The 10299-nt window shown below is 44.8% G+C and overlaps 1 long non-coding RNA gene across 5 annotated transcripts; it reads right to left on the reverse strand.

Annotated features, from left to right (window-relative positions):
• Positions 1–1272: 1272 nt before the first annotated feature.
• Positions 1273–5833, reverse strand: LOC119316870. Of its 5 annotated transcripts, none has more exons than XR_005153383.1 (6): positions 5346–5833; positions 4255–4413; positions 3250–3423; positions 3072–3155; positions 2859–2993; positions 1273–2410 (listed from the first exon to the last, which is right to left on the reverse strand). It is a non-coding gene; the product is annotated as an uncharacterized LOC119316870 (long non-coding RNA). The 5 variants fall into 5 exon arrangements; XR_005153381.1 differs by having other exon boundaries at positions 1273–2168; positions 2317–2410; positions 2859–3155; XR_005153380.1 differs by having other exon boundaries at positions 2859–3155.
• Between the last annotated feature and the right edge of the window lie 4466 nt (positions 5834–10299).

Genomic DNA, 10299 nt, shown 5'->3' on the forward strand with positions numbered 1-10299 from the left:
CCTTGTTGATTCGGATGTTTTCTTCAAATCCTCAAAAGGTGTTTTTTCTTCAAATAATCACACACTGGACACCTCACATATCATCTGTTGTTGATCTGTTTTTCTAAGCAACATTTTTCTTCAAGATTCCTCAATTGTGTGGATTTTCAAATCTGTACAACTCTCGAACCTAAGTCAAAGAACGCTTAGTGAAATTATTCAAGACTCAACTGGTCAAATTCCTCAAACATTTTCTTATTCCAAAAACCTTCTGAGAACGCATATGACCTCTCCAAATTCCTCGCACCTATACTCTGTTCATAGGTACACATGTTCGCTGCTAAATCATTAGGTTCTCATCAACTTAACTCATTTGCAGCGTTCCTCAAAGAAAAGTTGCATACCTCTTCAGAGAACTCAATCATTCAAAACCCTCAGCTGAAGAAAATGGCAGATGGCAAGAAGCCACAGAAGGGAGGAAAGAGGCCTGAGGTCAACACTGCGTTTGAAATCCCTGAGGATATCTACAAGGATTATTGCACTCCTGATGAGGCCACCCATGGAAAGGAAACTAAGAATGAGCGCAAAGTGCGCATACAAAGGATAGATAGGAGATGGGCACGGGAATGGAGGGAGTACAGATATGTTACTCCCAAGTTGTCGGGGATATACCCCGCGGTATGACCCGGCTGGGCTTGGCATTTTCATCGGTAACCCACCGGAGTGGCGACTCACGATCTTGGCGACTCACGGATGGCCCTAATGGCGGGTCGGATAGAAGACTAGGCCCAAGGCCCAGAAGGCCGGCTCATGTTATGGCGGGCTAGTTTATGAGGAAAGGCATAAGGAGTTTTCCCTTAAGGTGGCAGACTAAGATTCCACTTGTAATAGACTAATCCTAATCCTACTAGAACTAGTCATGTAACCCGCCCCTTCAACATATACTAGCAAAAATGCCCGTGCGTTACAACGGGAGAATACAAAGTGCGAGAATCAGGCTAGTGGGATAGATATTTTATCGGTGCAATACTTATCATTAGTTTTTCCCATTAAATCACTCTTCTGTCTTAATTACAACATACCATGAATAATATTTGCTCTCCTCCATAGCTCAGAAATAAATGGTTCAAAAAGCTTTAGCGATTTAGTTCGGGAAATCAGCCAAAAAAGTTAAAAGTACTCCCTCTGTTTCCTTACGTTTTGGTGGTTCAAATTAAACTACCAAAACGTCATATATTTACGAATGGAGGGAGTACTTTTGAAATTATGTATAGAAAAAAAATTGCACCCTTGTTAACATGTTTGTTACCACAAATTATTTTACAAAGTAAGGTTATACAAACAACAATATATGTCCGGCCTTTTCTCAATGCACGACAGAGCCTTTTCTCAACACACGACAGAGTAGAGGCCATGTACACATTGTTAAAGAATGAGAATATCAGTCTTATGTATGGCTGGATGGATTGTACCTGCAAAAATTCCCTACAAATAAACATATCTTCTTTGCTGAATGTAGCTTCACCAATCAAACCTGAAGAATCCCAGAAAAAATCAATCATAGACTTCACATGGAATCAAACTTCATATGAAGATGAATTGTTGCCTAAAACTGCTAGAAAAAACATGTTCAACTGAATTGTTTTCGGCACTGGATCAACTCATAATCTTACTTATACATTAAAATGTATGATGATTATAAACCGAGATACTTTTTTAGAGCGGGTAAAAAAGAATGTATAGGGACTGCCAGTAGCATAATTGATGGTTACATGAAACATCTAAAATTTTAAGAATCAAACATGATCTAAGGAAGTGACACACATCTGCAAGTATCTAATAATAAAATCCATATGAAAGATAACCTCCATTGATTGAAAAATTGCGAGTTCCACTCCTTTGCTTCAATAGCAACGGCCACTTAGTCCAGCACATCCCCTTTGTCCTAGATCAGTAGAAAACAAAAATGGATACACATCTATACAGGCCTACTCCTATCATAGTTTATACATAGCAACAAATTGAGATTACATATGGCTACATAATAAGATTCCTTTGCATCATCGGTGTTCTTACTTTGAAATATGGTAGCGGCAAATTGAAAGATTCTAATGTGTTAGTTTTGGCACAACGGGCTTCGTCCTCCTTGACATCCAGCTGCCTATTGGCAAGCAATTTTTGAATCATCTCTGGTACACACCATGCGCATAGTTAGCGTGATTATAGCATTGTAGGCAACAAAAAGGAATCCATATGTAATCTGAATCTTCACTGAACTTTTTACGTTTGACCGCCCAGGACCTCGGTCACACAAAATTTGACAGCTCAAACTTTTACCTTTACCAGTCTTCCATCATCCATGGCAAATCCATGGCATACTTGGCTTCACATTGAGATGGTTCATCACCTTCATCTCACACGACTTGTCACACTGCATATCCACAAACCAATCCAGTTAATGTTTGATGACTGAAAAAAATTTAGAGTAAATCGACAGATGCATGAATAAATCAACACGCCACCAAGCTCTAGCACCTTCGCCTACAACATGGAAATCAAGCATACTCGACGCCCATGCAATGGGCCCCACTATGATCTTGCACCCTTGCGGCTCAACCGGCGACATCGTCGGCGGGTCAAGGCAGCGGCAGAGCAGGCGCGACACAGATGCCATGAGCTGCTCGGCCACCTTTCCTCAAAATACAACACAACAACAAAGGAAACTTGGCTAGAGATCGCACTTGAACACTTAGCTGGAATAGAGATGATTAAAACTTTCAAGAATACAAATTTGGCTGACCGTTACAGTGGGAGATGCAGTGTATATGACGGTGAAAACGGGCAAGGAAAAAATAGGAAATGATTAAATGTGTTTTTACCTTATGACAACATCCTTTTGCCCTGCATCACATACAGTAATGATGTCACAAGCATGCTCTTGACGAGAATGATTCACATGTGCTAGCGACCAACAGAGGATGGAGAAAAGAAGGGCAGAAGAGGGAGGCTTGTATCTATCAAGACACCAGCATATAATTCAAGCTTTGTCAAGATACCAATAAGAGTAAAATCACTCAAAGCTAATACGCAACCTTATAGCAATATACTACACTGCGTATATCCACTATCATCTGATCCAGCCGTTCAGGTGAAGTGAGTGCCAGTAGAACAATGACCTCCAGACCACAAGAGTTCCAAAGCACCATTAATCAGAACATGTACAAAGAACCAAAGGAGTAATCAACAGCCAAAAAAGGCTAAACTATGAACCTTAGAATCAGGTCATGGTGTTCAAGGGGAAACTCCTCCACACCCTTCTGGTAGGAGTTGAGCAGATCGCGGACTCATCGGGGTCGTCGAAGTTGCAGAACCTGCTGCTGCTGCTCGACGTCAAGCTGCTGTCCCTTGCGAAGTATTATTCTGAACACGCTGCGGAACGCCCATCTGAATTTCCACGACGGCACCAAACTAAATGTAAGTAATATTGTTGTAGGAAATACAGGAGTACTCCAAGAGTGTTCTGTTCATCTGATAGATTGTGTGTGTGCCAAAAGCCATGCCAAGCTGCACATTTAGTATGCATAGGACCCTAATTTCTATGCCACCGGGACGCAAAGACTGCAAGCTACATATAAAAGAAATTACATTGTCCTGTCCTGAGATTGGAGTCAAGATCCGGATCAAATTACATTGTCAGTTTTTTCTATAACTGAAGCTAGATTAAGTACACTGCCTGCTACCGCGGGCTATAAAGAAAATTGCCCAATGTCATATATCATACGAAGATTAGTTCAGCAATGTAGGACCGACCCAATGTTGGTGTATCATAGGAATCATGTGGTGCCTTGGGGCTCATGCAGGGGTGTTGAGAGTTGATCCTTCAGCAAAACAGAGAAGATTGCCATAGGAAGAGAACAGTTGGCAAATTCCACCTCCTTTCCTGAACCCGATGGCTACATGGAAGGTAATTTCCTTTTCTAGCAGCTAGTTATACAGCTGTACTGAAACCATTTGAATTGGCTTCCGTGTAAGTTTAACATGTTACTTGAACAACAAAGATTAAAATAGCCTATTGTTTAAGGTTCTTAAGAAGGTTGAACAACAACGATGCAACATAAACCCAGCTATTTCATGAGCACAGTTAGTCTATGAAAGTTAAGCCACACATCCTGATACATTAATAGGTAGTGGAAACAGGGAAAAGTGTCCAAAGTTGTTGTCTACTTCGAGCTACTTGCTACCCACCATCGATTGATGAATAAATCATTTTATTACCGCGTGCAAGATGGTTCAGGTGTTTCATAATCTTTGCTTGCAACATAGAAGATGCTCCTGGTCCAGGCTGGTGATCGGGGCAGAGGCGGATGGAGTCAACTCATGGACATGGGCTGGGGAGGCCAATCAGCCGGCCGAAGGCTCCCATGAATATCCTGGCTGCACAAGAACACAGATATACAGACGTCAATCTATAGAACCTCAGATTAAAATATGTACAAAAGAACAACCAAAATTGCACAAACATCACACACCAAGTTTGGAGACACGCTGCACAGGAATTTGGGCTCAAACGTCGAAACCAAACTTTAATATTGCAACTCAAGAAAAGGGAAACTCTGAGCAGATAAAGGAGCATGTACCAGCTCTTCCAATGGATGGGAACTTAGTAAGAGATCGGGAAAAAGTGAGATGTCTGAAGAAATTAAGTATGCCGATGATGCATCCGGAGCCCCTAATTAGGTGAGGTTAGTTACAGACCTCCACTCCAATTTTACCTAGCGCCGCTCGTCCGCAGCCACCGGGCGCGGATCCCCCTAGAATTCATTTTTTGCTTTTTGTGTGGTGTGTACTGTCAAACTAACTAACATATGCGTTCAGTAGTGATTAGAAGGTACTTTCAGTCAGTTAGATGGATAAAGATCAAGCTTGGCACAATAAAAACTGAGAGTAGAACTGAATATGCATGTTATCCTTCATTAATCATTCATATGGTCGTTAGATCATCAATCCACCAGTACACGAGTCAGGAAAGAAATCTTCCCTTTTCACAACAAAGATAGCACACTACCCACTTCCTTATTTGTACAATATACTGTAAGTAGTAGTACAAAGCCTGTACCCCTTCATGAATCACTCACACTCTCTCACTCACTTTGTATTGTCCTCATTCTCTCTTCTCTGTACCATTCCCTTGACTGATACATAGTAGCACTAACTGAATTTTGTCGCTGGATCACACAACGTATCACACATTCAAACTGTCCATGTAAGATTTGGCATACAAGATCATCAAGAAGAGCCTCCCTCAATTGCATATACAGGCACAAAAAAGAACTGAAATTCAGAAATCAATCAAGTAGATGTTGTACCTGAACCTCCTGTAGGATTTGGGGGAGGTTGTCAGCGAGCCAGGCATCCAACTCCTCATGCGACGATGGTGCGTCGACGGAGAGGATGCACAGGATCTCGACGGGAGCCATGGTGGAGGTCATGGTGGGTTGGGCGGCGCCGGATCGGGTCGAGGAGGTGGAGGGCGCGCGGATCCTGGAGGGAGGCGCCAGATCTGGCCGGTGAAGGTCCCGTGGCGGCGTTCGAACCTCCAAGGAGAGCTCGAGGACTGGGCATCCATGGCGCTGGCACTGAGCTCCTGGAGAGAAGGAGAGACAAGGAGATTAGAGAGAGAGATAGAGGAAAGATAGAAGGCAGGGGAGCGGCGGCGTGACCTGGGTGGTCGCCGGCGGCGGCGCCGGTCGCCGGACGACGCGCGAGGGAGGCCAGGGAGGAAGCGCACGGGAGGAGGAGCTTGGGGTCGAGCGCTCTGCGGGCACTGGTCGTGGCGGCGACAGCACTCGGGCCTGGGCGGGCCGGATCTGGGCTCGAAACGTTTTTTCTCACTTAAAAAAGGATCGCGGGTTGAATACCGAAAATTATAGGGACGTTTCTGTAAAATTGGTGATGACGTACAACCAGAAGCGATAGCCGGTTTATTAGTAGGTAAAGACAAGGAGGGGCAGGGCTCCCCAAAGAAGGACAAGCAAAAAGAAATAAGAGCCGGCTTACGGGCGACTTCCTCATGAACATAATGAGATCTAGTCACAAACAACATGTAGGGTTATTACCGGATGATGTTTCCCGGGGCCCGAAGCTGTCTAAATCCTTGTCTTGTGTTGCGTCTCTCGATTCCTCTCAACCCCTCTCAAGCTACTACAAAGATGCGTTGGCCTCACGACTAAGTCCTCACACTAGGACATCTGCCATGACAATTCCATGATAGTTGGCGCCCACCGTGGGGATTGCGCACGGTGGTGATGAGTTTTTGGAGGAATCTCTACAGAGATCGAGAAGCTTGTGATGTGCTGGATGAAAAAGAGCCGGCGCAGAAGAATACATATCGTCTTTGTGGTAAGCAGTCGGAGCAACATACAAGATTGAGATTAAAGAAATTAGGGTTTGCGTTCTGTACGCCGCCGCCGACGCAAGACAATCTGTCCAAACCGACGAGAGATTGGATTTGCCGAGTCCTGCAAGCTGTCAAGTCATAGTTTCCATCGAAAACGGATAAAAGGTTTCCGCTGTCCAATCCGCCAAGTCGCTGCGGCTAGATTACAGTTTCAAGTCTTAAGGCTGTTTAGTACTGGTAGTTCACGTGGATACAAATATAAATCAAGTGGAGATTAAAACGAGAACCAGTACTGCTATGAGTACCGGCCAATTACATGCGGAGATCGACTGAGACTGGCAGGCAATAATTAAATAGAATATATGTCTCCATCCTGGGGAGAGCTGCGACCGGAGAAATTATAAAGTCTAGAAGCTAATCCAAAAGATAAAAGACGTTCTCATTGACCATCGTACTAATGCTTGATGAGCACAAGGATCAAAGCTGCATTATTTAAAAGAGCACTACCATGTTCAAATCGGTGTTCTACTTCCTACGGGTAGGCAATGGTCATGCCAGGCACTTGGATAAAAAAAGATGGGGAGTCCACGGTCCAAAGGAAAACACAGACGGGGACTCGTCCAACCAACCACGACCTGGACTCTGCATAGCTGCTAACACAGCATGGCTTCTGTTGTACTTCTGCCGAGCTTCGATGGTCCGACCTGCGCTTCGTTTGACCTGTGAGCCACCCCAGCCGTTGAGTGGCTGCACTTGCTGCTGTTGCCATCGCAATGATCAACGGCCGCGGCCGCCTTAATATGCAGCCGGCTTACGCTGTCTCCGTAGGCGGGCTGACTCGCCATGTCTCTGTTTAGAGCCCCTTGCTGCGCAATGAACCGCTTCTACTACGGCCAGCGTTGAGTCGCCGCTGCCGAGTCACCCCGGCCCGGCGCTGCTTCTGAGCCGTCTCACTCATTTTAGCCAGCCGGTCGCCTGACCCGCCTCCGTCGTCCACACAAGCTCACCGCTGCAGCATCAAGCTGGACTCACTTCTGTTGTGAGCCGCCTGCCATCTCACTTTGAGTCACCACCCACGGCCACCATCACGGTGTTCGCTTCGTCCCTGCTATCCACTGCAGCAACCCGCCACTGCCGTCCGAAGCCGCGCCGTCTGCGTGCCTCTGCTGCACCTTGCTGCTGCCTTTGTCGCGTAACTGCAGCCCTGCCAAGTCGCTGTTGCAAGTCTCATTTGGTCTGGGACGCACAGTTAAAAAAAGGACGCATCTAGGTAGCGCCTGGGCGCCTGGGAAGGTTACTGAGCGGCTGACCAAAAAGGTAACACTTGGTCCCCTCCACTGACAAAAAAGGAAGGTCAGCAATTCCCCTCCCCCGCGCAAAAAGGAGCTACCAACCGCCGCCCCCGCGCGCGACAGCTGACCCTGGGGATCACGTGCACCCGTCCTTCCGTCCCTCCCCACCCCACACCATCTGCTTCTCCCCCATGAAAGGAGAAGAAATCCCCAAGGGGAAAATCTCCATCGGCAGAAAAAGCCATGGCGGCTCCAAAAAATTAAGAAGAGAGGGAGAGAGGGGAGAACAAAGGAACCATCAAAAGCTGTAAGAAAAGGAGGAGACAAAGATTGAAGAACTTACCAGGAGGATAGAAAACCAGGTGAGACATCTGCCTCCTTCTGATTTGCTTCTTCTTCCAATTCCTCTTCACATGAACTGGCTAATTGCCCCTTTTAGCTGGTTACCTTGAACGAGCAATTCATGGAGAGAGTTGGGGAAGACTGGACAACACAACGATTGCGTGGGGGTTTTTTGCATAGAATATGTGCAAATCAGTATGCTAATTGGTGCAACTAAACAAATTACAGAAGCCAACTGTATCCACATTGTGTGCATTAAAAACTGGACTAAAAAACAAGAAAAATTGGTTGGGGGGGAGTTGCACCAGATTAGGTGCAACTTTATGTTGCTTTCGTGCAACTATATCAATTGCAGCACCAGCACCTGTAGCCATAAAACATGTGCAAAAAAGTGTGCACACAAACATTTACTAATACATATCCATACATAAAAAGTTCTTCAAAAGCAAATAGTTCTGAGTTCAAACACTCCAATAAGAAAAACACAAATGAGGAAAACAAAAACTGTTCTGGTCAATAGCTATACAAATATCCTTCATATATAATTGCCAAACTTGTATTCATCATCTTTTGAAGTACGTTTCAAAGTATCAGCAGACCTGGCCTATTATGTTCAATTCGCAGTGATCTGCCATGTCATTTCCCCTCCTATGAGACCTGCACAATGTACATGGAAAAAAATCCTGATAAAATCAAAATTGTGCAAGTTTAATGGTACTTTTTGCAACTTGAGTGCATCCTGTATGCAACTAGCATCCCTACTCTATGCAAAAACTGGTGAGTTGGGTGTTGGAAGTAAGGTTTCCCTGCCAAATATGACTATAGACACCTGACACCTGACTGCCTGCCACACAGGGGGTATCTGCAAAAAGCTCCAAACAAAAGTTATTGTGACCAACCTAAGGTGACCAAGTGTGCAACTATGATGTGACTATATGCAACTATCATGCAGCTATCTACAAATACCATACCCCTGTGCTTAGTGTGCAACTACCATATATCTCTGGTGACAACCTAAGCATAGCAATTGTGCAACTACCATATGTCTCCGTGCAACTATCAAATGTCTACACACCATTTCATAAATCATTTGTCAGCAAACCTAGGAAAAAGCATGTGTGCAAACAAATATAAAACATTTGATTAGAATGACAACTCACTTGAAGCTTGCCAACATGTACTAGGAAATCGGACGTTGAGTGCACGCATCCTCATTATAAACAAGCACATGGGTGCAACGAAAGAAAGGGGCAGGTGTGAGGGTCCGGCCGTCCGCCCGGGAGGCAGGGCGGCGGCGGCGGCGGCGGCTCTGCGGCAATGCGAAATGAACAGGAAAAAGGTGAGTGAAGATGGCAGATTGGCAGTACTTGTGCCAAGCCCAGCCCGCCGCCATGGCTGAGCCAATCACTGAAGAAGAGGGAGCAGGCCTCCCCTCCCCCGGCGCCTCAATCCATCTCCGGGCCTGTCGACCATGGCCAGCAAGCCCACGCCCCTCCACCCCCTCCAAGAAACGACCAACACAAAATTGGAAGATTGTTGATGCATGAAAAAACAAAAACTTCATGAGAATACATGGGACCCCATGTTGTATGTCATCTTGGCCAAAATTGGAAGAATCCCCTGTGTGAAACTATGAAAAACAAAAAAAAAGTATGTGGCAGCAAGCATGACAACATATTGGAACTAGATAGGTTTGTGGTGTGCAACTTATGGCTCCCTTATGTCAACTTAAAAAAGAATTGTGCAACTGACATAAGTAGTTTGGATGTTTTTTTACTTTAATAAAATTACTTTCAGATTTGTGTCTATTGTGTGCAACTGGAATAGGAACTGTGTGAAAAGCTTGAAAACAGAAAAAAAACAATATAACAACAAAAAACAGTGCCCATCTTGTGTGTTATTTGTTCAACTTGTGGGTGCATCTGCGCAACTGATTAGACCCATGTGTGCATATGAGAGAATTTACTTGGATGTTTAGTTTGATAAAAAAAGTGCAACTGATTAGACTCATGATGATTTCTTTGTTTGTTTCCTCTTCCACTACATTTGAGAGAAAAAGGTACAAGTACTACCATGGGTTGTTGTGCCACATTGGTATGCCTAGTTGTGCAACTGCCAGAACATATATGTGCAAGTAAAAAGATGGGAGATGTATTCAAAAACAAAAGAAGGGATGCAAATAAGGTCTACTCACTTGTAGCTTGCCAAACACACCATACACATTCAAGTCCATCTTAATGACTATGACTATTAAATTGCTATCCCATGCCATTGGTTGGATGGGGGAAA

This window comes from Triticum dicoccoides, chromosome 6A, assembly GCF_002162155.2.
Source record: "Triticum dicoccoides isolate Atlit2015 ecotype Zavitan chromosome 6A, WEW_v2.0, whole genome shotgun sequence".
NCBI lineage: Eukaryota > Viridiplantae > Streptophyta > Magnoliopsida > Poales > Poaceae > Triticum > Triticum dicoccoides.